This window comes from Mycteria americana, chromosome 4 (genome assembly GCF_035582795.1).
Source record: "Mycteria americana isolate JAX WOST 10 ecotype Jacksonville Zoo and Gardens chromosome 4, USCA_MyAme_1.0, whole genome shotgun sequence".
Classification (NCBI taxonomy): Eukaryota; Metazoa; Chordata; class Aves; order Ciconiiformes; family Ciconiidae; genus Mycteria; species Mycteria americana.
In genome coordinates, this window is record NC_134368.1 from 79,088,344 (window position 1) to 79,109,897 (window position 21,554).

The following is a 21,554-nucleotide window of genomic DNA, read 5'->3' on the forward strand; positions in this document are numbered from 1 at the left end:
CTTGAGATACAGTACTCTTTCTTTCTCTTCAGAGGAATATAATCTAGTCTTTTATTAATAATACAAGTTATCTTCAGAAGGAGATGCTAAGATGAACTGAACTTTCTTCTCTGCTTTGAATTCACTTTGTTAAAAAAGGTAAATTCCAGGATTATGTCTGTTATCCAAATAATCAAAATCTCACTTTCTCTACTTCACCACAATATCATCTACAGCTGGATTTGGCTGCCCCCATCTTATATAAATTTTATGGGTTTTACTCATGCATTATTCCTATGGCCTGGACTGATTAATTTGTAGTTTTTGCTGTAATACTAAGATTTTCTTGCACCAATCCTTCAAGAATCTTAGGGTTTTCCAGTTACTCCTATTTGAGCACCTACAGTTCTGAGTGTATCCTTTTTGGATGCAGTCATTTCTATTTTCCAGCTCCTTGTTTTCATTAGCCATTCTGACTTTGCCCTTTTATTTAAAGAATTTGTCCCATACAGCAGTCCACTGGGAGGATTCAAGTTCTGACTTAGTACATCACAGTAGACCAATAACATCTGCTTTCTGTCCTCCACTCATTAAATTATTCAGAAATTAATCTGATTCTGTTATAGTATGTAAACTTATCAAAAGCACATGCATGATTTAGGAGTCTAATTCATATTCTCATAACTGATTAAGCTGTCAGGCCTAGGTTTTTTTTTTTAAAGGTATTAAGTGTCTAAATATGTAGCTGGACTGTTATTTCAATTGTGTCTAGGTGCCTAACTCATTGATTTCAGTGTACTTTCAAAGTTTCCTGCAGCAATCGTTCAAATTATTGGACATTAAAGCATCTTTCAAAAATCTTGCCTTTGAAAGCTGTAATTTCAGAGTTTGCTAAGGCACTTCTGAAATTTCTACCAATTCTCTTTGGTTTAGTGAGAAATCACTGCACAGTAAAATTACTTTGTTTACATTTGCCAAGGAACCTAATTAATTCCAATTTCTTTTAAGAAACATTTAAAAAATAAATCGTTATTGATTCTATACAACTTAATATCAGGTTTTACTTAAAAAATTTCCTCTTAAATGCATCTTCCTGTGATCCATGCCTCTGTTCTGGATAATGAATACAGTATTCGAAGATTTAAAAACAGTAAGTCTAACACACATATTGTTGTACAGATCATATCAAGAATACACTCTCTGACTGAATATTGTCAGGAAATCAACCACCAAAGCAATAAACGATAGCAGGCATAGCAGTGAAATTCTCAAAATAAAAGGAAGAAAATTATACATTAAAATAAAGCTGCAACAAGCCCCACAAACCAGGTGAAGGAGTAAGGGCCACAGTTTTGTTCTCTTTTCCCTCTCAGAGAGGTTGATTGTTTTTCAGCCTTGGCAGAAAAGGTACTACTGAATGTGAGTGCATGTCTAGGGAAATGAGGTTAGTGATAGCCAAATGAATATTACGTATGGATAAATCAATATGAAAACGAATTACAGAACATCTTCCACAAGTGTAATCCATCTTACTTTTAAAGTCTTCAAGTTTATGCACTGCTGTTTATTAGGTCTTTCACCGGAAGAGAGGAGAGTGGCCATGTTTTCCCTACTCTTTTCCACGACCCATTTACCCACATATTGACTGATGTCTACACAGCGCTCATTTACGTACATGTTCCTTTCCTGGCATTGGAATGGAGAGAATAGATTAGAATAAAACAGGATTTTGAAAGTTAGTCTTTATGGCCTGGGAACTGGATTTGTTTTGGTTTTCTTTACAATCTCCTATTTGTGAAAGTTTTTGAGAATTGTTATTAACTTCCATTTGGTAAGCAAGTGAAATAAAACCAAAATCTTTCAAATGTTTTGAGAAATGGGGCAGAACAGAAGCAGATATTCTTTCTGTGGCCAAAATTTACTGGAAGACCTTGGTCTTCAGACAAGTTTTTATTTAAAGTTTTGTTGAGAGAAACAGGTTCCAGTAAATGTCTTGATTTAGGTGAAACAGCATATTTTGCTAAAACTATGCTTGGTTGAAAACGTCCTGGCCAGCTCTAGCAGGAACACAGAAATTATACCATGTTGTTAGGCTGGTTTGCAGTCTGCTGACTTCAGTATACTTTTATGCTGTTTAAGCATCTGCACAAGCAGTGTGCTGCTGCCTCGAGCTCAAATCATCAGGAAAGCAAAGGAAGAAGCTGCAGCTTCTCATCAGGTCCTTTCTTCCCCTGTCCTGCCAGGTGGCTGGCTCTGTTCTGCTGCTTCCAGGGATTTCTCTCTCTCTTTCCTGTACCACTGGCTGCTAATTGATCCCCCCTGCAGCATTTTTCCCAGCTTCTGCTCCTTTCTGTTCACTGGTCTCAAACGTTGATCCTGGGACCCCTTTCTGCTGGTCACCTGAAGCATCCAGACAGCTACAGTTCAGGCAGTGCTGCATGCTTCTTCTGCTCCCCGCATCCCGGGACCGTGTTTTCTTCCACAACGCACATTCTGGAAGATGCCCCACAGCTCGGTGAAGGCTCTCGTCTTTCCCATACCTTCACTTGTTTTGAGTTCGGTCACTGCTAATTCCCAGGACTGCACCCACCATTTCTTTCCAGCTGGCAAGGAGTTTCTCCCTCTCTTCATCTGTTTGTATCCTGTTCCCAAAAGACACAGCTGGAGCTTGAAAGTGATAATTCAATCCACACGTCCAACTGAGGAAGGTAAACTTATAGCCAGAGCTCCTCAATACATTTTTGAAAATCACAGCACTTAGGGCTTTGAGTACCCTGAATATAGCCGCTGTTTATCCCAGAAACTTGCAGAAATCTGCTATCGGACGACCCAGAGGGACCAAGGTATCATTTCTTCCCTGTTGAATGTAGCACTTTCAACTGCAATGCCTAATTGTGAACGTTCAAAGCATTAAATATTTTGACAGCTGGAGGAGAAAACATGTCCTGGAAATGTCCAGGATTGTTATTCATAAAGTGATGCAATGAGTAGAAAATCTAGTTACTTTAATACATAAAAAAGTGAAACCTTGCATTTCCTGACAGAATCTAAATAACATCTTCCCTTGCAAAGGAAAAAGGGCAAGTGAAAGAAATCCTTTCTAGATGGTTATTATGTAATGACAAATGCTCTGATAGCCTCTCTGTTGGACTGATCTGAATAACACTCGAGCCAGACAAGAACTCCTCTGACTTTAAGGGTCTTTGGATGCAGCTCTTAACCATATAGAAAAGATAGCTTGACATTTGCATGTAATACATTACCCACTCTTGACTTTATACTGTTCCAATCTTAACCAACTTCCGTTACACACACACACACAAAGTGCTTGCACTGGCTGCTGGTACAAAGAGGTTGGTCCATCTAATGTCCTTCTTCCTCCCCACCATTCCAACACAAAAGGCAAATGAACAGGAGCACAGGCCAGTTTTTATGCAGAAATGATCGTGAGAAAAAGGAGTTACACATTTGAGATACCTAGAAATAAATGTACTACAACCAGCTGTCTGAGTAAGTATAACACAGCCCCACAAGAGAGAGGATGTTTAAACTTTGAGCATCTGATGCTATGCCTTTGACTTACTTAACTGTGCTGCTTTGCTGAGTGGAAAATCTAGTTACCTGAATGTATAAAGAAAATGAAGACTTATATTTCATGACAGAATCTAAATAACATCTTATCTGTCCAAGTGAAAATCACGTCCATTACACTGGAATGGTTATGTACATCATCCTTCTAGTTTACATTGTTAGAGTGCTTTTACATCAAAGATGTCATTTTATCTTCCATCAGACATCCAGGGGTTTCTCGTGCAGCCTCCCTCTCCTCCCGCCCTGCCCTCTGCTCGTTGTTTTACTACCAGGTACTATGAAATTGTAGCTATATTTTCTGAGCTGTTTTTCACAGGTTGGAGTAAAATATATTTGTAACATGAGTAAATTCTTCATTTTAAAACATATAAAAGGTATTTCTTTATTCAGAAAACTGTCTGAACTTAAAGCTGCAAGTGTATTATTAGAAGCAAGTTTTCACCATAAAAGCTTTAAATGGCGTCTTAAAGCTTTTTAAATACAGTGTGTTGTCTTTGTGGCTCTGTAAATCACTAGCCTGTTAGAGGTCAAAAGATTATCATTTAGAGAAAGGTTTCATTCTTTATGAGGGAAACTGGTAAACCAAAGTTATATAAATAAGCTGTCTGCCCTGAGACTTAGTCATGTGGCAAAATATATCTTTGCTGTCAAATGCAGAGATGCTAATATGAAGAGAGTATCTATTGTTTTCATGCAGTGCTCATGGATAGTAGCATTTTGTTTATTGTGACAAAGTGAGGCTGGTGGATCACATACATTCTCAATGCTCCTAACTTTTTATCCAGAAAGATCAAGAATTTACAGCAGACTGCCTACCGTGGTGAGGTATGTGTAAGAAGGAAGCATTTCTCCGAGTCAATAAACACCCGCTCTACTCATTCAAGATTTCCTTGGTTTATATGTTTGACCTTGGGATAAGTACAGCATTCCAATAATGTGATTCAAGTATTATTATCTTTCTATTTCTTACTCATATTCTCAATCTTTAGTTCATCAAAACATAGGTTTATAGTAAAATTACCAGTGTACCTGCAGAAATGTGTGTATGTATACATATATTTCAAAGAACTTGGTTGTGAAATGTTACTCTCAAGTGTAAGATACATAGCATTATCAACATGCTTCTGTGTTAACCTCTAACAAAATCGTAATAAATTAACCTCAAGCATGGCAGCTCAGATCCTTGACTGTCCAACAGTTTTGCCAGTCAGCAACATTATAATTAGGATTTAAGAATATGGAGATGTAAGTGGCTGGAATTCATAACGCAGAATTCCAGATGCTTTTAAAACTCCCTTTAAAACCCAAGAACTGGATGAATGTAAATGCCTGACTCCTATGAGCACGTAGGCACATGAGTAGAAGGAATCCTTTCCTAGGCAAAACATGCAGGCATTAATTTATATTTTTAGTCTTTTTTTAATACGCTGGCGGCTTAATGCTGAAAGAAAGTTTTCATTATCTGAGTTGATAGCTAACAGTCAAAGTTGTTCTCTTGTCTCTGTATCTTTCAGGGTCTGGGAAACTGATTTACAACAATACATGGATGCACTGAATTAGAAAAGACAGTTTTAGAGCAGTGACATGTTTTTTTTCCTACAGCGCACACTCCACTGGGATACGTCAAACAGGCTGTAGGAGAGCTGCGTGCGCTTGCAAAGGTTCTCCTGCCCACTCTCTCTTTTTCTTCCTTCCCTTTTCCACTTGTCCTTTTGCCTCCTCTGATTGCAACCAGAGAGCTGCTCTGCCAGCCAGAAAGGGAAGGGGCGAAGGTCTTACTCCATGGTTAAAAAGAGCACAGCAAGCGGTGAGCTGAAGTCCCGGCTCCTGGATCAAACTGAGCCCATCAGCTCAGTGGCACAAACAGCTTTCAATGCTTTGCAGCTCGGCAATTCAAGATCTTATCCAAATTTCACCCGAAAGCAGCTCTAACAGGCTGTAACGTCTTTGAACTTACACCCAAACTTGCTTTTACTTCTGAAATTTCCAGGAAAGATTGGGTGATTTCTCAGTGATAGTTAAGTGTCCTAAACTGCTGTTTCAAAGATTGTTTCCTTAACAAAATGTCCACGTTCATTTATAAATCTAACACCAGTTTTCCAGGCTGACATAAGGTCATTTGCAAACTAGACTTTATATGCCATTTTAATTATTTTATTTAATGACATTTCAGAGATGCTATTTAATCGCACTAAGCTGTGTATTCAATTTGATTTGCAAATCTAGGACAATATTCCTTTCTTACGCAGTTGTACCTATGTAGAGTAAGCACATCCTCTGCGGCTTCGAACACTAAACACATTCCTACCACTGAAACATTTTTCCCAGCTCTTCCACTGTGTCCAGAATGCAAAAGGAAATTTCTTTCATACTTCTATAAACTTTCAAATCCCATGAGCGGTGTATACCTTTCTAGCCCGAATTTCTTTTACTTTTGCTGAACAGAGAAGAAATAACAAGGAAAAATTTCCTGGAAGATGTCACAATATGCGTCTATCTGTAACAAGGTGAATCCAAACTGAAGATAAGATGGCTGCTCCCTCCAGAAGGCCCTTATGGAATACAGCTCAGTGTGCAAAAAGCACATTTGCAATGGTATACATACATATATATATATACACCCATATGCCATATGCAGAAGTTTCTGACATAGACAAAATTGTTACATTCAGGATAGATTTTGTCACAAATGTCCACCTGACTGGATGAATGAACTTAGCCTTTTCACATACAAATATAGGCACAATAACGTCTTAAGAAAAGAGCCCTTGGATCTGATCTGCCATTGAGGTCTCATCCTTTCATAACTGTTTGGAAACCGTATGCCGTTGCTGGGGACTGGTAGAAGAAAATGATAAGATTTCTGAGCAAAAATTGGGCATAAACATTTGAAAAGAAAGATGACAGCTGCTTCTGTTTGCCAATGACAAAATTGAAGTTCCTTAAAAAAATAATGAAAAATAACTTACAAAACAAATGTAACTTGGCTTCATTGTAATTTACAAATGTAACTTTTAAAAATTAATTTAAATATAGTTCTGATTATATATGTGTGTGTATGTGTATACACGTATTCATATATACATATCTACAAAAACAGTAATTATAATGGATTATCTTTTTGTTAGCAAATTTGCAAAATTGCAGAACCAAAAAATAAGTGTGGTTTAGGTGAGGAAGAGCATGCAATGTTCAGAAATAACATTTATGTTCAGTCAAGCAACTGTGTCAGGAGTTTTCATGAGTAAAATCAAAATTGTCAGGTCACTCAATATAATGGTTTTTATAAAATGAAACAACTGAAATAATAATAATAATTATTTGTTATTTCTGACATTTGTTTTGATTTTCCATGATAATGAAAATAATTCACCATGAAATTTCACCTTGCAAGGTTTCACTGAGAAGCTGTTTTATAACACAACTTAACACAGAGTTAAGATCATACTTACTTACTGATTTCTTGGAAAGATTCCAACTTAATGTAACAACTTCCAGCGCAATCAATTCCAGCAATGTATTTCAAGTCCTACTTTTTGTTCATATCTATTATATTTTTAAATTTTCTTGTAAATTCTCTCTTTTTTTTTTTTTCCTAGGAAGTAAAATAAAGGTCTTCAAATCCAGAAGTTCTTCACTTGCTGTGTTTTTTTCTCTGAGGAAATTATTGCTTTTTAATCTGCCATTCATCTCATCCACACAGGAACAAAGTGGATTTTCAGGTCAGATACTTCTCTTACAAATCAGTAAGGTGTCGTTGAAAAGTTGAGTTTGAAAAGTATAGTAAAAATATACGTATGTGACTTCCGTGCAAATGAGGTACTTATATGTGTACAATATTGAGAGACGTTTGAATCCCTCTTCACCATCAGAACCCAAGCGGGTTGTTGGCTGGGCTGTACAAGTGATGGAAATTAAGTCTTACTGAATTCACATTTTTGTTAAGGAGACGTGCAGGATGTTTTTCTTTCAGGCAACTTATTCCTTGAGGTTAGATACATCCATGTACATAGAGAAATTGGGTCATACTCTATTAGGTTTTACAAAAATATAACTAGCAAAAAGTAGACTTTCTAAAAGGCTATAGAAGTGCTACTGTGAGGCTCTGAGTACTTGGGCAGCATGAAGAAGATTCAGCTGTGCTGTGGGAGTTAGTTTTGAATCACGGTAATGAAAATGTTTTTTTAGAATTGATCGGGAGTATAAATAATTGATTTTTCAAAAGTAAAGCTTTTATAAATGAAAGAAAAAAAAAACCTGTTTTAATTTTAAAAGGAATCAATTATTATAATTGAACTACAAAGACTGAGCAGGTATTTAAGTAATGGGAGTTTTCACAAGCGGATCACTCCAAAGGCAAACATCAGGCTGGCCAAGAAGGCATCGGGCTGTTTTGAGGATTTTTTTCCCTATGCGGTATAAGCTTCATAAAACAACTGTCCATTTCCAGGTTTAACCATTATGTGGACTAAAGAGATGGGAACTGGCTACTGCCGCTGAAGCATTAAATGTCCTTCATTTCTCCTGATCACTTTACTTGTTTGGCTGCAGCCAGCTTGTGAGGCATTTTGGCATTGATGCTCTTTCCACTCTGTGGCATTTGTTTCCATTTGGATCTAAACTTGCTCCAATTAAAGCTTGTTCCCTGGTTTTCTGCTGCTCATAAAGGCAGTGATTCAGGAGTAGTTTAATGATATATATTTTTAAAAAACGCTGAGTTATCAAGTCTGGGGTTTTTTTTTTATGCCAGTATGTTGGTTTTGACAACATTTTCTGATCAAAACTAGACTCCATACTAAAATATTTAAGCAGCTGTATTTCTATGAATATCTTAACTTCATGACTTTACTCATCCTTCCTGAGATGAGGACCTGAAATGTGTCTCCCACTTGAAAGACAAATTTTATTTGTATATATAATATACAATATTATGTATATTATGTATATAATGTACAATGTATATAATATATATGCGTATGTATATACGTATGTATACATATATGCACATATACTTATGTTTCCCCATGCAAGATGAACCTTGATATATTCTACAAATAATTCTTACATCGTGGGCAGCTCCCTGTGCAAGAAATATGACATGATTCATATGCTCTAATAGATTTCACCTCCAAGTAGTGCGGATTCTTCAATCTTTTGAAGAAGAATTTCATGCTGTTAACAAAATATGTTTAGACTGGGTTAACTTACTTCCTGAGTTTCCTTTCCTTTCCTTTCCTTGCACTAATTGACAAAACAAAAAGCTTTCGAACAAAATATTTTCTTGACTTGTGGGCTCTTCCCAAGTGTTTCACTGCTCAAATCTTGCTGTTTCCTGCTTCAAACTTTTGTAACTTGGATGGGAGTTCATGAGCCCCACACGTCCTGGCTCCCAGCACATGGTCCTCTGCATCAGCAGAATGACCCTGCTCCTCTGTGCAGGGTCATGAAACATGACATCCTTTCTCAGTACCTTTGTCAAGTCTTTTTTTTTTTTTTTTGTTTATACTCTGAGGACTATATTTGCCTGTCAACTGGCCCTGAAAAAGGTACACTGAATTCAGAACACAGCAAATTCCCTGTGTAGCTATAAAGACAGTAGACAAAACAGCACTGCAGCGTTCCACCATTCTCTCTTCACTTCCCATGAAATATGATACCAAGATCAAAGTTTTAGACTTGATCAAGCCCTCTGCAGAAATTACCCCTTTTACCAAAGGATCTACTCCCCTTCCCACTAACAAAATTACAAGAGAGAAAGCCCCAGGTGTGGCACCCACTTTGAATGGAAGTGGTTCTGTGGAACAATCAAGAATCTATGTAATTTTAGAAAGGTGTATGTGTATAGATATATGTATACACATATATAAACTACTTTAAAGCTGTCTCAGAAAACAAATCACGGTGAGCAGTAGCGAAGCAGCAAAAGAAACTCATCTGATAAAGCACAAAATAGAGTAAGGCATCTAGATCAAATCCAGTGATAATCATGGGAAAAGGAAAAAAACTTTCCCTCCAATCTCAAAGACAAGACTGATACATAGATTTTTTCATATGGATTTTCCATATCAAGATGGATGTTCATATCTAGCTATGTAGGTATTCTCTGTTACTGCCATAGTAATTTAGCAGAAGAAGTAATTTAGCAGAAGAGATTGGCTAAGGGAATGATCAGTGGCTTTAATTACTAATATTTTATACTTAAAAGGATATAGGGAAATTCATGTGGGAAGGGGAAGAAAAGTCTAATTAATTGGGAAAGTATTCCTTCTTAGGGACTGTTTAACCAGCACGAACCATAAGCCAAACAAATGAATGTAATCCTATTTCTTTCTCAGTTTGATTAGTTACAGAAACAGATATCTTAAGGTTAATTTTCTTTGATTGTTAAATGATAACTGAGTGTATCAGACACTTCAGTATTAATTTGATAAAGCAGAAAGAACTGCTGAAAGAACTGACTCAACCATCTATTTTGGGAGCTATCTCAGGTTGTATCGGTGGCAAAATATGTGCGCTATACTTGCCTTATGTAGCATACAGCATTCAGAAGCAAGGCCCTGTCAAGAAAACACTTAGGACTGAGAGATAACTTTAAGGCTGCATGTGTGCAGGCTTGGATTTGTCTGTCGGTCCCTTACCACTGGAGTAAGTGGTAAAAATACTGTGAGAGCAATTTTGCATAATAGCACAGAGTCAGCCTTAGAAATGGTATATGCTATGTAGTAAGGTAGACATACCAACTGGGAACCTGAGAACTGAAAACTGCTATAAAGTAGTATTTTTTTGTTTGTTTTAAACGAAAAGTAACTTATTGGGGGAATTTTTGTTAGGAAGGATGGAACAAAGATAACATAATAGCACTTGTCTGTTAGCAAAGTCAGGCTGACTTTATAGGATTCATATGCAAATTTATATAGGTCTTTAGTTCAAGGCTGACTTTTATTATATTTTTTTCCTGTTGCGGTAGTTATGAATCTTACTTTAAATACGCAGTGCATGCATTTGATTTAAAATACATCAGGCTTTCATGGTTTAAAATGTTAGGAAGCAAGCACATATAATAAAATCCATAAATGATAAAATTATTGTATTTTGCAAATAGGTTTTACAGTAGGTTGGTTGCCCTACAAAATACTAATGATGAGATGTCAGAGACGTGCTCTCTTTCCCTCTCTTCCCTCTCCTCTTTCTCTCTCTCTCTCTCAGTTTGTGTGTACATACAATGACAAACCTGATAATCTCCAGGGTGCTCAGCTCCATGAAACTCATTTCGCAATTCTCCATTGTGGAAGATCTATTAAAAAAACTGTAACCATTTCTCTGTTGTGATTTTGGGGCATAATAAATTAAACCTAGTAACAGAGATCAGGGCTAGTAATTTTCAAAGGGAAATATCTCTGAACTGTCCTTCTCATTTCATAAATGTGTGAATTGTAAGACTATGGATATACCTGAGTTGAGAACAGAGGTCAATCATTTTGGTCTCATTTCCACATGGATGGGGCTTATATAGGTTCCGGGTTTATTTCCTTTTTTATTTCTGTAAAAAGACATATTCTTTCAGGTGGCTTATTGCTGTTACAGTGCAAACACCTCTTTTGTGTTTCAAGGAAATAAATGAATTTATAAAAATGGAGTTCCCTTCATTTACACTCGCTTATGGCAAATGAGACGTGAATGTGGCCCACATCAGGAGTCATACAGTGAAAGAGAGCTTATCTCCTTCTTTTAATCCTGTTTAAAAGGAGGGACTTGTACTGCCCAGGCACTCACTGGTGACAGCAGAATTTGGCTCAATAGCAGATATTTTGGCAGGTAGACTTTATAGAGGCAATCAGGTGGGTTAATATGTACAATCCAGGTAAACCAGAAACACAGTACTTCCTTCTGCAGCCTCCAGGTTTTCAGCCTTACTGCAGTTGACTGAAGGGTAAGAAAGAGATGGCCCTTTACATCCACCAAAGCCAGAGAGAGTCCAGTGAGCTCCCTAACGGCACAAGCAAATCAAACCATCCCGTGCCGTCAGGCACTAAGGAACTGAAATGAAGCTTGAGGAGTAGTTATGAGAATAACGTCTGCTTGAAGTACTAGTTATGGATTGTAACCATGTTGAATTACTAATGGGTCAACTGTTTTCCGTGGTTGAGTGCTGTTTGACCTGGGTGGATATCAGAAAGAGAATATGAACAGAACGTAGTTAACAGGATATATAAACTATAACTTCCAAAACTAAACTCTTAAAATATTATTGGCTGCAGACATGAGACATCCATATGATCTAGGAGTTTCCTTTAAACTTGATCTGGATTCAGTGATAAGCACTTTGGCTGAAATTAAACTATTAACTCATCTGTACATGTAGATACCTGAGTCGTCAGGCTTCATCCCTCTTATGCTCAGATCAACAAAGAGACTGGAGTTTATCTTCACTAGCTGTAAACAAAAGCTGGTGTTAAAGTCAGCTTAGGAAAAGGGTCTTTGAAATCCCTAGATGAGCTGATGTGATCCCTAATGAAAATAATAATTATTTAAGAAAAAGGTTTCCACAGTTGAAAAAGAAAGCACCCCAGTTTAGTTTCAAACCACAGCAGACCTGGGAAAATATATGCCGTTAGCTTTCATAGCACATATAACAGGTTATATATTACTTAACTGGTTTAAAACCAGTGCAGGTGTTTTGTCTGAAGTGATCATAAAACAAAGCTAACATGAAAAAACATCAAACTTGTCAAAACAATGAGGTTTTCTTAATATGTGCTTTGTACATTTATCACTTGGTTTTATAGCTTTTAGAATTCAAGTGACAAATTTTGAGGGATTTGTATTGTCAGCTGTGGAACCATTTCTTTACCAAGGTACTCAAAAAAAAAAAAAAAAAAAAAAGAAAAATATTTGAACTGTGTTATAGAAGCTATGTAAAAAATTAGTGTTTAAACAATAGAGGATGGCTAGGAGAACAGTTCCTAGCAATAATACTAAACATTGCCATGGAGCTTAACATGAGTAACAGTGGATCCCGATAGCAATATACCAAATCCATTTAGACTCTGCCATTTATTTTTATCAAGTTTTCCTTTTATCTATATATTGAAATTCTTTAATGGAAATTATCCATATGCCATACTGTGTGTGCTTGATTTATTCTGTATTTGCTTAATAGCTTCATTTTGTGATAGAAGTCTGTGGAAGGACAAACAAAAGACCAATATCTTAATGGCATGGATGGCCTAAGAAAAGGCACCCATGAACAACAATTATAAATACCTGAAAACTGCAAAAGCAGCTTATTGAGATTCATTACAAAGTTCTTTTTACTGAACTTTTTGTTTCTCTAAAAATGTTATATATACATAAATACATACAAGTACATATATATGTGTATATGTATAACCCCTACAATTTATTTCAATGGGAAGTCTACACAGCTATATTTGGGAAGTAAGTGTGTCAGTTTATGCTTTAAGTTCCAGTCACCGTAGTATTACTATTTACTGGTTTAGTGAATTTATGAAAAAGAAATGCCAGCTGCCTCATTACATCATACTGAAGTGTTCCAGGGTCTGACACAGATGTTTTGGACCACAGAATTAGGGAAAAAATGTGGGTGTACCCATATTTATGTAGCCTGGTGAGAGAATGCATTCCAGTAAGTTAAGGTTATTTTGGAATAGTCTTGCATATTTATTTTAATTGATGTCTGATTGAAACAAAAATCTTTCTGATGGATGAAAACTTTATTCAAATGGCTCCAGAAAAACAGAGCACATATTTTTGCTATGTTCCCTACACACTTTATATCTTTTTGCTTGCCATAAAAATGTTAAATTTTATAGTACGAAAGAACTGTAAGATTATATACTACAAAAGAACTATATATACAGAACTCTTTCAGTTGAACTAATGGGTTTCCAATTAATTTTATGAATGCTAATATGTCCACAATACATTTCATACAGTTAAGACATAACGCGCTACTTCTAAAATGGGTCTGCGTAAATTAACTTTGAAGGGTGTCTGTGTTAGTCTTTCACCCATTAATTGCACGACGCGAACCCCCACAGCAGCTGATTTGAGAGTTCACCCCGGCTGATTCTTGCTGGTGGAAATTTGCCAAAACGATTCCATCAACTTCTAACAAACCACATGTGCGTGACAACAGTCAGCAAACAATTACTTAAAACCCTATAATATAATTTGTAATTTGACATAATAGACTCTTCTTTCAGGGTTCGCATTTCCATGACAAAGCCAGGGGAATTGGGGCAGTTCTGCAAACCAGCATGGGCTCTGGACATCGGTGGGGGAGATGGCCCTCGTCCCTCCTCTCAGTGCTCTAGGTTTGCACAATTACCATGCTGCCTGGAACCTGGGATTAAAACCGTGACAGTCATCATTTTGGGAAGCTCACTAAAATGCCACCATTTCTTTCTTTGTAGGCCTGAGTGATGAGGATGCCCAGCTTATGTTTTGTCTAACAAGACAGCGAGGGGGTTGAGGAAAATAAACCTATAGTAATGATTTATGGAAATAATAACACTTCCTTGAGTTTTAAAAACATCTGAAAGCAAATGTCATGCCCCTGCCTCGTCCCCAGCTCTCTGTGATATTTTCCATCCTCCTGTGTTACAAAGACCTAGTAAAAGCTGAGTCTCAGGAAAGACATGTTGTGGTAAATTCATTTCTGCTTTAATCTAATATTCTTCAGTAAGGTCACAAATTGCTATCTACGCAACATTCGAAAACTGCAAGATTATCGCAGATTCAGGCCTTGAAGCCCTTCTGTTTTCTTTGTTCAAAGACAGAGATCCTTGACGTATATTCAGGAGATAGATCGGTTTAAATTCACTCCCTCTTTCTTCTTCCCCTCCTCTCTGCTTTTAGCCGAGTGATTTATGTGAAAAATGTGTGGCTTCTCTAATTTTCCATTTATGGGCTAAGGGTTCTTTGTAGCAATAAAAGGACATAAGGCCAGCAAGGAGGAATTATGCAGCACCTATTGTAAGGAAATGTAAAATAATTGCAGTTTTATGTGGGGTGAGGACACTTAGAGGAATGCGAAGTCTTTATCTGCAGATATGTGTTAACATTTTGTTTAGGCTGTGGCTGCCAGAGGAAGATGTCAATAAACTCCTACTTTCCCTGATACCGTAAGGAGCAAAAATCTCACTTTTTAGTCTGGTTTGCAAATTAACTCAAAGGTGGAAAATGGACTTTTTCTGTACATAATGCAAAAAAAATGGACAGTTTGTCAGAACTTTGCAAGTGGGGTTGGGGGTATGGAAGGACAATAGTAATGCTGTGTAGTATCTCCTGAATCACAGAAAAAGGTTATAAGGTACTTACAGAAAGCGTGTGGTAGCATAAAACCATAGAATGTGGTTTTCAGGAATAAAGTGACTTACACAGAAGGGAAAAGAGCCATTCCTATGAACACTGAAAGTTTATCGGTGGTGCTGTATGCAAGGGGAGTTGATTTTAGGCTGTTAGTAGTTATTATGTCAATTTGCTCTTCCTTCCCCGAGTGTTTCTCTCTGTGATCTGTTTTCACAGCCCCTTGGCCCGGACTCGGAGGCAGAGGAACTCGTACGTTCAGATGAATGATAATGAGCATTGTCAGAGAGGCAAGAAAATTGAGTCCCCGCTCTGGCTGCCGGGCCGAGAGCTGCAGGAGCTAATTGTGTCAATGGTAATGAGACTGAGCAGGCAGCAGATGCTCACGTGCCTTTACAATCCAAATCCCACCAACAAATTCCCCCCACAGAAACTTTGAGGGACGTCTTGGCACCCTGGAGATGGTGATAGACCCGGTCTCAGCCACATGCCACCTGCTAGAACCATTGTTTAAAAAAGGAGGAGGAAAAAAAAGCCTATTATGATAACAAAGTTGTTTGCTGTCTCTTGCAATGACTTTATGGCACCAGTTTTACCATACTGCAGCTATTGGAAAAAAAAAAAAGAGGAACATCTGATTCTTTAAAGAGAAACATTTGTATTGAGCACTGTTAACAACTTACTTGGGAAGCCGGATGTTCAGTATATGTTACATATTCTGCTGATAAACCATGCCTGTCTTTTTCCCATTACAGCTCCCACTGTGCCTGCTTCCTACAGCAGGTTTACATTTCCACATGTTTTCCCATGACATTGAAGCAGGGAGCGTTTTTTTTTTCTCTTTTTTTCCCCAGAAAAATCAAGAATAAAAAAATGCAGATATCCATGTGGAGTGCTATATAAATGTTTACTGTAAAATAAAACAAACAACATATTTGGTCCTTATTCACAAAGCAGGCTGGGTGGTGAATTGTGCCTGAGGTTTTGAAGAGAGGAAGGCCATTAAGGGTCCCTTAATGACAGTCCTTTGTAATGCAAGCTTGCTAAATGCTGCAGTAGAGAGAGGTTCAGATCCTTCCAGGAAAGGTTTGCCCAAGAACATGTATTTCTGGCAAAATCTGATTAAGTGTCCTTTCTTGCCACAAGACTTTGTGTCCAGCTTTGCACTCCTGTGAGGCTCACACTCTTCAAGACAATTTAAAACGACCCTGAAGCTGTTCAAAATCCTTCCGTGGACTGGGTTGGTTCCCATCAGCCCCAGGGTCAGAAGACGACAAAAGTGTCTTAAAAACTGTGGAGTTGCCTCCGGCTCCACCGTGGCTGCGCGCAGCCCAGCTCTGGCTCTGCTGAAGATGATGGACCCCTTCCCTTCACGAGAGTGTCCGACGTCCTTAGAGCATGTTGGTCGCCAACAGCTGCTGGCAGTAGGTACGCGAGTGGATCTGGATCATTTGGCTTAGGCTGTCAGTGGAAGATTGAACACGTGCTTGTGTGAAGACACTGGAAACAGCAATTATGCTCCCTTTTTAAACTCCCAGGGGCAACGGAGAAAGTTATAGTTCCATGAAAAGCTTGGGTTGAGCTGGTAATTTGACAAAGTATGTATTGCAGCCCTGACTAAATTCACATCTACACCAAACTTCAAACCCTTCCTTTACAGAAACCCCACTCCCGTGAAGAAAAGTAGTATCACAAATGCAGCTGCTCCTTCTGCGCCGTATAAAGTAAGAGTGGCCTTGAAAATATCATCACACGCTAGTTAGTGTGTTGCAGGGTGCAAGAGCAAGATGTTTGTCAAAGCAGAATAGCAGTAGTGTAAATCACAGAAAGCCTTTCAAATTTATTCACGTAAAATATTTCAAATTCCAGTGCATGCAGTATATTAATTTGTTAACATCTGGAATAAAACCAGATACGGGAAATGCACTGCGAGTACACCAGCGTGTAAGGCTGAAAACCAGTAAGCATACCTCAGGCAAAGAGCACAGATGCTGCTAGTGCTTTCCCTATGGGGAAAAAGAGGTCTGGGGTCTCTGACTGCACTGGCGACCACTGCAGCCCCACGGTGGCTGCATCGTTAGGGGACAGGAGGTGACAGAGCATCTTTGTTCCTTAAGTTCCACTTTGCATGAATGGAAGGTTATAGCCGCTGTCCTCTGAAGCATCTGGCTCTCCTTATTATTTGTATTTGTGGTGATAGAGATGGACAGAAGGAAAAGATGATGCATTAGGAAATGGGCAGTTGTATCTGTTGCACACAACAGGTCCCACAGTTGGTTTTAGGTGGCTTTGTGAGAAAGTGGAACACGGCCACAGAGTGTTACCCTTGTAGGCTTAGGTGTGGTGGGAAAGAAGTGTGCCGCAGTTCTGACAGGCACCTTTTATCCCAAGCATATGTAATACTCAAAACCTCGTTTTGCTGAAGTGCATATATTGCTCTTAAAGGCAATTTTGGGTAAAGAGCTCTCAAACAGATATTCTACTTCATGCTTTACAAGGAAATAACTAAACAAAATGACAAATGCATTAGAGTGATCAAACAATGGAATTTCCATTATATGCTGTGCCATATTAACTAATCATCAAAATAATTCAAAAGCATCCAGTGATGTATTACAGGCATTTGTTTTTAATAGAGATTTAGTAAACCGTAAGTCTCAAGCATTTTTCTCTTTTGCACTTGGTAAAACTTTGAGAGATAAATGTTTTATTGGTTCAGAAAGAGACTGAATATCTAGGTACAGTACTTACCATGCATGGGACATGTACGGGTTTAACTCGCTATTTATATACACAATGCTGCATCGCAAAACTACCATGGAAATTTACTCATGTAGCAGAAAATCTGATCCTCCTGCCCTTTGCCACGATGATTGATGATAATGTAAAATCTAATTTTGAACTCACTTACAAAAAAAAATTTCTCACCCATCAGCAGGTGTTTTGTGGTTTGATGTATTTTAATGAACGATCAGGTTTTTTTAAAGCAAGTTGAAAAAGTGAAAATTATAGATCAGGGCTCTGAACTAAATTTCTCTGGTTATTCTGACTTCTGGGTACCTGGCCTTTTGTTCCAGGGCTTCGACTGGCTGTTTGTTGGGGCAGGAAGATACTTTTTCCTGATACAGCTATTACCTTTACCGAATGTTTCCCGGGTGTCTCGGAGGTGACAGGGAGTGGCCTTTGAGCCTGCTCGTGCTGGACACTGCATAGAAGGGGCAGTGCTCTGACCGGGAACAGAAACTGTTGGGCAGGGTATCTTCGGCAGGATTACTTTAAGCTATAAGGTATATGTGTCTATAGTTAAGGTTTAGATTTTGTGGAGGTGAGGATTGATAGTATCAAGTGCATTTTTTGCTTTTCTGATTTGCCTGCCAGGATCCCTGACCCCATTTTAGATCATGAATTCTCTGCCTTTTCAGGGGAACCAGGTAACGGATGCCTGATCGAGGTACACTGTTTAGTATTCCAAACATTAAAATATATGCCCTACCTAATGTATTTGGGCTTAATTAAGATGACTGTGATGCAGAGGTCATATTTGATAATCCAATGACCCATTCTGCCTTTAATATCTCTTAAAGTAATCCAGCCTCTGATGCACCTCAGTTCCGAAAAAGGTATCAGGTGTAAGCATGACTGATGAGATAGTTAGTAGATTGGACAAATACCGCATTAATGTGTGATGAGTTCTATAGTACGGTTGCCTGTGCAAAAAATCAGACTGAAACGTCAGCCTCCTTTCACCCACTCCACTGAACAGCATCACACTGACCTTTGATCAGCTTATTTGTGGGTCCAAGAGTGAGTATGAAATGGCAACACTCGTTTGCCTACAAGGATGCTCTTCACTCCGTTCGCACTCACGCTGCAACAGATGGAAATGTAAAGTACAAAGACCAGGGAGAGCTCTGTCACGAGTTTTACTTTGGGAAACAAGCCTGTTGAAGAGGGATGAGGGAGAGGGGGAGAGAGAGAAAGAAAGAGAAGAGGAGGGAGAGAGAAAGCCCCCCAATTTTGTCATTCATTGTGATGGAAATGTTCCTTTAAAATACGCTTCTGACTTAGGAAGACTTGTCTTTCACATTCATTACGCAGGTGTCAAATCAAATTTTGTCTTGCGATGTCTTGTGCGCTGGAGCATAGTGCATGTGACATTTTGTAACATGATGCAACATAAGGTAATAAATCATACTGAGAGTGAATAAAACCTCATTTTTGTGTGTGTGCGGGGAGGGAAATGAACCAAATGGCACTGTGCTAATTTCACTGGGCTTCTATCATTGTTAAGAAAATTATTTTCTTTCTCCCCTGTCCCTGCTGAGGGACTATTTCTCAAAATAGTTCTTCAAAGTAAAATTCTCTGTCACCCAAGTTTTGCACATATCCTGTGCATCTAGGGGATCAGTAACTTTTAGAAGAAAATATATGCTTGAGAGCTCGATAAAACTCCTCGGAGAAACAAGGCAGACTATAAAGTATATCGACCACAGAAATAAACCTACTTTCAGCTAAGTGAAAAATTAATTAATCTGCTGCGCAGCTGTGGTTTCTGAAGTAGTACTGTAGGCAAATGCTATTTGGAGTCAGTTTGGTTTTGTTCCTCAGGTACATCACTGGAGAATTTGAATGCAACTTTTGCGAAGAACGTGGTGGTGAATAGATCCGTATTAGGTGGGAATAACCGCGATTACTCTCCAGGAGGCCCGCAGCACTCCGCTCACGTGCCTCGCAGCATTCACAATACCAGGCTCCCTAAGAAGTGTCTGCTGGCTGCACGCGGGACTCTCCCTTTTCTTTGTAAGGGAAGTCTGCCATGTCAAAGGTGGACTGGAGTTTAAGAGACTTTCAGACAAAACTCTCTCACTGGATACGGGAGGAATCAGCCTTGGGACTGCTGCGGTTGCTCAGAAGCACCCTACAGAAGTACCACTTCTAGAAGCGCCACGCACTTAAATATTGCTGCATCTAAACAAACAACCCCAAGATGTGTTCCTTCTCACTTGTACGTTCAAATGAATGTCAGATGGGAAAAAAAAAAAGAAAATCAAGGCTTTTTCATACTGTAGTTCAGAATTCAGATAAGGACTACTGTGCCAATGACGTTTTATCGTCGCTATAAGTGCAAATGGTTAGTTGCAAGACAGTGTGGACTTAAGTGATAATATTACATATAACCTGACTGGTGACGTTGCAAAATAAAAAATAAATTTAAAAAGGGAAAAAAAGAAAAGAGGTGCTGTAATTCCTAGCTGTAGGTATCCTGCTATCTATTAACATACAGAGTACGTCTCTGAGAACGACCAATGTGACGAAGTGGAATTACTGTTTGGAAAGTGATAAAAATTGCATAAAGCAAATTCTGCATATCTAAATGTACTAAACAGTTACTTGGAAGAACACGTTACCATTTAAGAGTATATATAATATTTTAGTTTCTAAGTAGTGAAATTATTTTTACTATGAATTATTCATCTCCTGTACTCATCATGTAAAAGGGCAGTGACTTCTTTTATCAACAAAATACTTTTTATTGACACTGAGAACAGCATTTAATTGAACCTATTTCCCCAATTATCGTCAGAAAAGAGTTTACACTGGTGTTTTGGAAAAATGTTTTAGGAAGATTTATCAGAGCTGTAAAAAAAGCTGTCCGTGAACTAATGGAATTAGATTACCTTTGAATTCTGTCCACCAGAACTTAGAATGGCCACTAATTCCTTTCTTTGCTCTTTTGGTGTTTGCAAAGGGGTTCACTAAAGCCTGAATTGATATAATTATTGGCTTGGATTGTTAGAGATTTAGGCCAGATGGCTATGGGTTTCTAAAGTCCCAGTTGCTTGTGTTAGCTTTTCTAGTTTGCCTATAGGGTTTGGGGATCAGCAATTTGAAAGGGCTGCAAACTTGTAAAACAGTATTATTCATGGGGGCAGAATGTTCATCAGCGTGACCCAGTACTAAATACATTCATTATGGGCATTTCTATTCTGCACAATTTGCCACACGGCGCTGGTTTGTGAAAAAAAAAAAAGAGACAATGGCTTATAAAATGCTTTTGAATGCTTAAAAAGAAGGAGAGTTCACGCTGAGCCTCCTCTGCTTTCTTTTTCAGCAAGAACCTTCTTAGTAACTTTGGCTGAGCTCTGCTGAGAGTAAGTACATTGGGAAAATCAGAGAATTACTTTTTACATTTTTGGACGTGGGGGGAACATAAGAGAGGGAAGAGAGCAATAAAAGAGAGTGATGGTATGATTATGAGCAACACCCATAAACAAATGGACAAAGTTAGCAGGAAAACAATGAAAAGCATGGCGAGACTGGGGCTAAAATGATAAACTTAAAAAGCAAATGCAAAGAAAAGGAAACAGAAATCACATCATTGATAGATACGTTTGAAACGAGAAGAACACATCAGCTTCTGTGACCCGGGTGCGGCCTGAAGCTCACATAAGGATCTATAGCATTTCTGGTGTACACAAAATACATTATTGACCCGGCCACAAGATTTTTTCTTTTGTGTGCAAACGTGTTGCAGCATAAACGTGAAAACAGTTTTCAGCAATAGCAGAGAGGCGAGGAAATTGTCACTTTCCGAACACTTCATCTATCTGGTGGCTTCTTTTCCTTTAAAACACTTGGCATGTAGAAGGTGT

At 38.3% G+C, this 21,554-nt stretch overlaps 1 long non-coding RNA gene across 4 annotated transcripts in view; it reads left to right on the top strand.

The window, feature by feature from the left end:
* The window catches only part of LOC142409471 (uncharacterized), a 177,801-nt gene extending 157,570 nt beyond the window's left edge, over positions 1-20,231 (top strand). For 2 of the 4 annotated variants that reach the window (XR_012775644.1, XR_012775648.1), the window contains exons 6-8: positions 7,170-7,292; positions 19,000-19,082; positions 19,510-20,231. This is a non-coding gene — a long non-coding RNA (uncharacterized LOC142409471). Of the gene's footprint in view, positions 1-7,169; positions 7,293-14,006; positions 14,668-18,999; positions 19,083-19,509 lie in introns of those variants that run through there. The other 2 variants (XR_012775645.1, XR_012775646.1) reach the window with 2 other exon arrangements.
* The last annotated feature ends 1,323 nt before the right edge of the window (positions 20,232-21,554 follow it).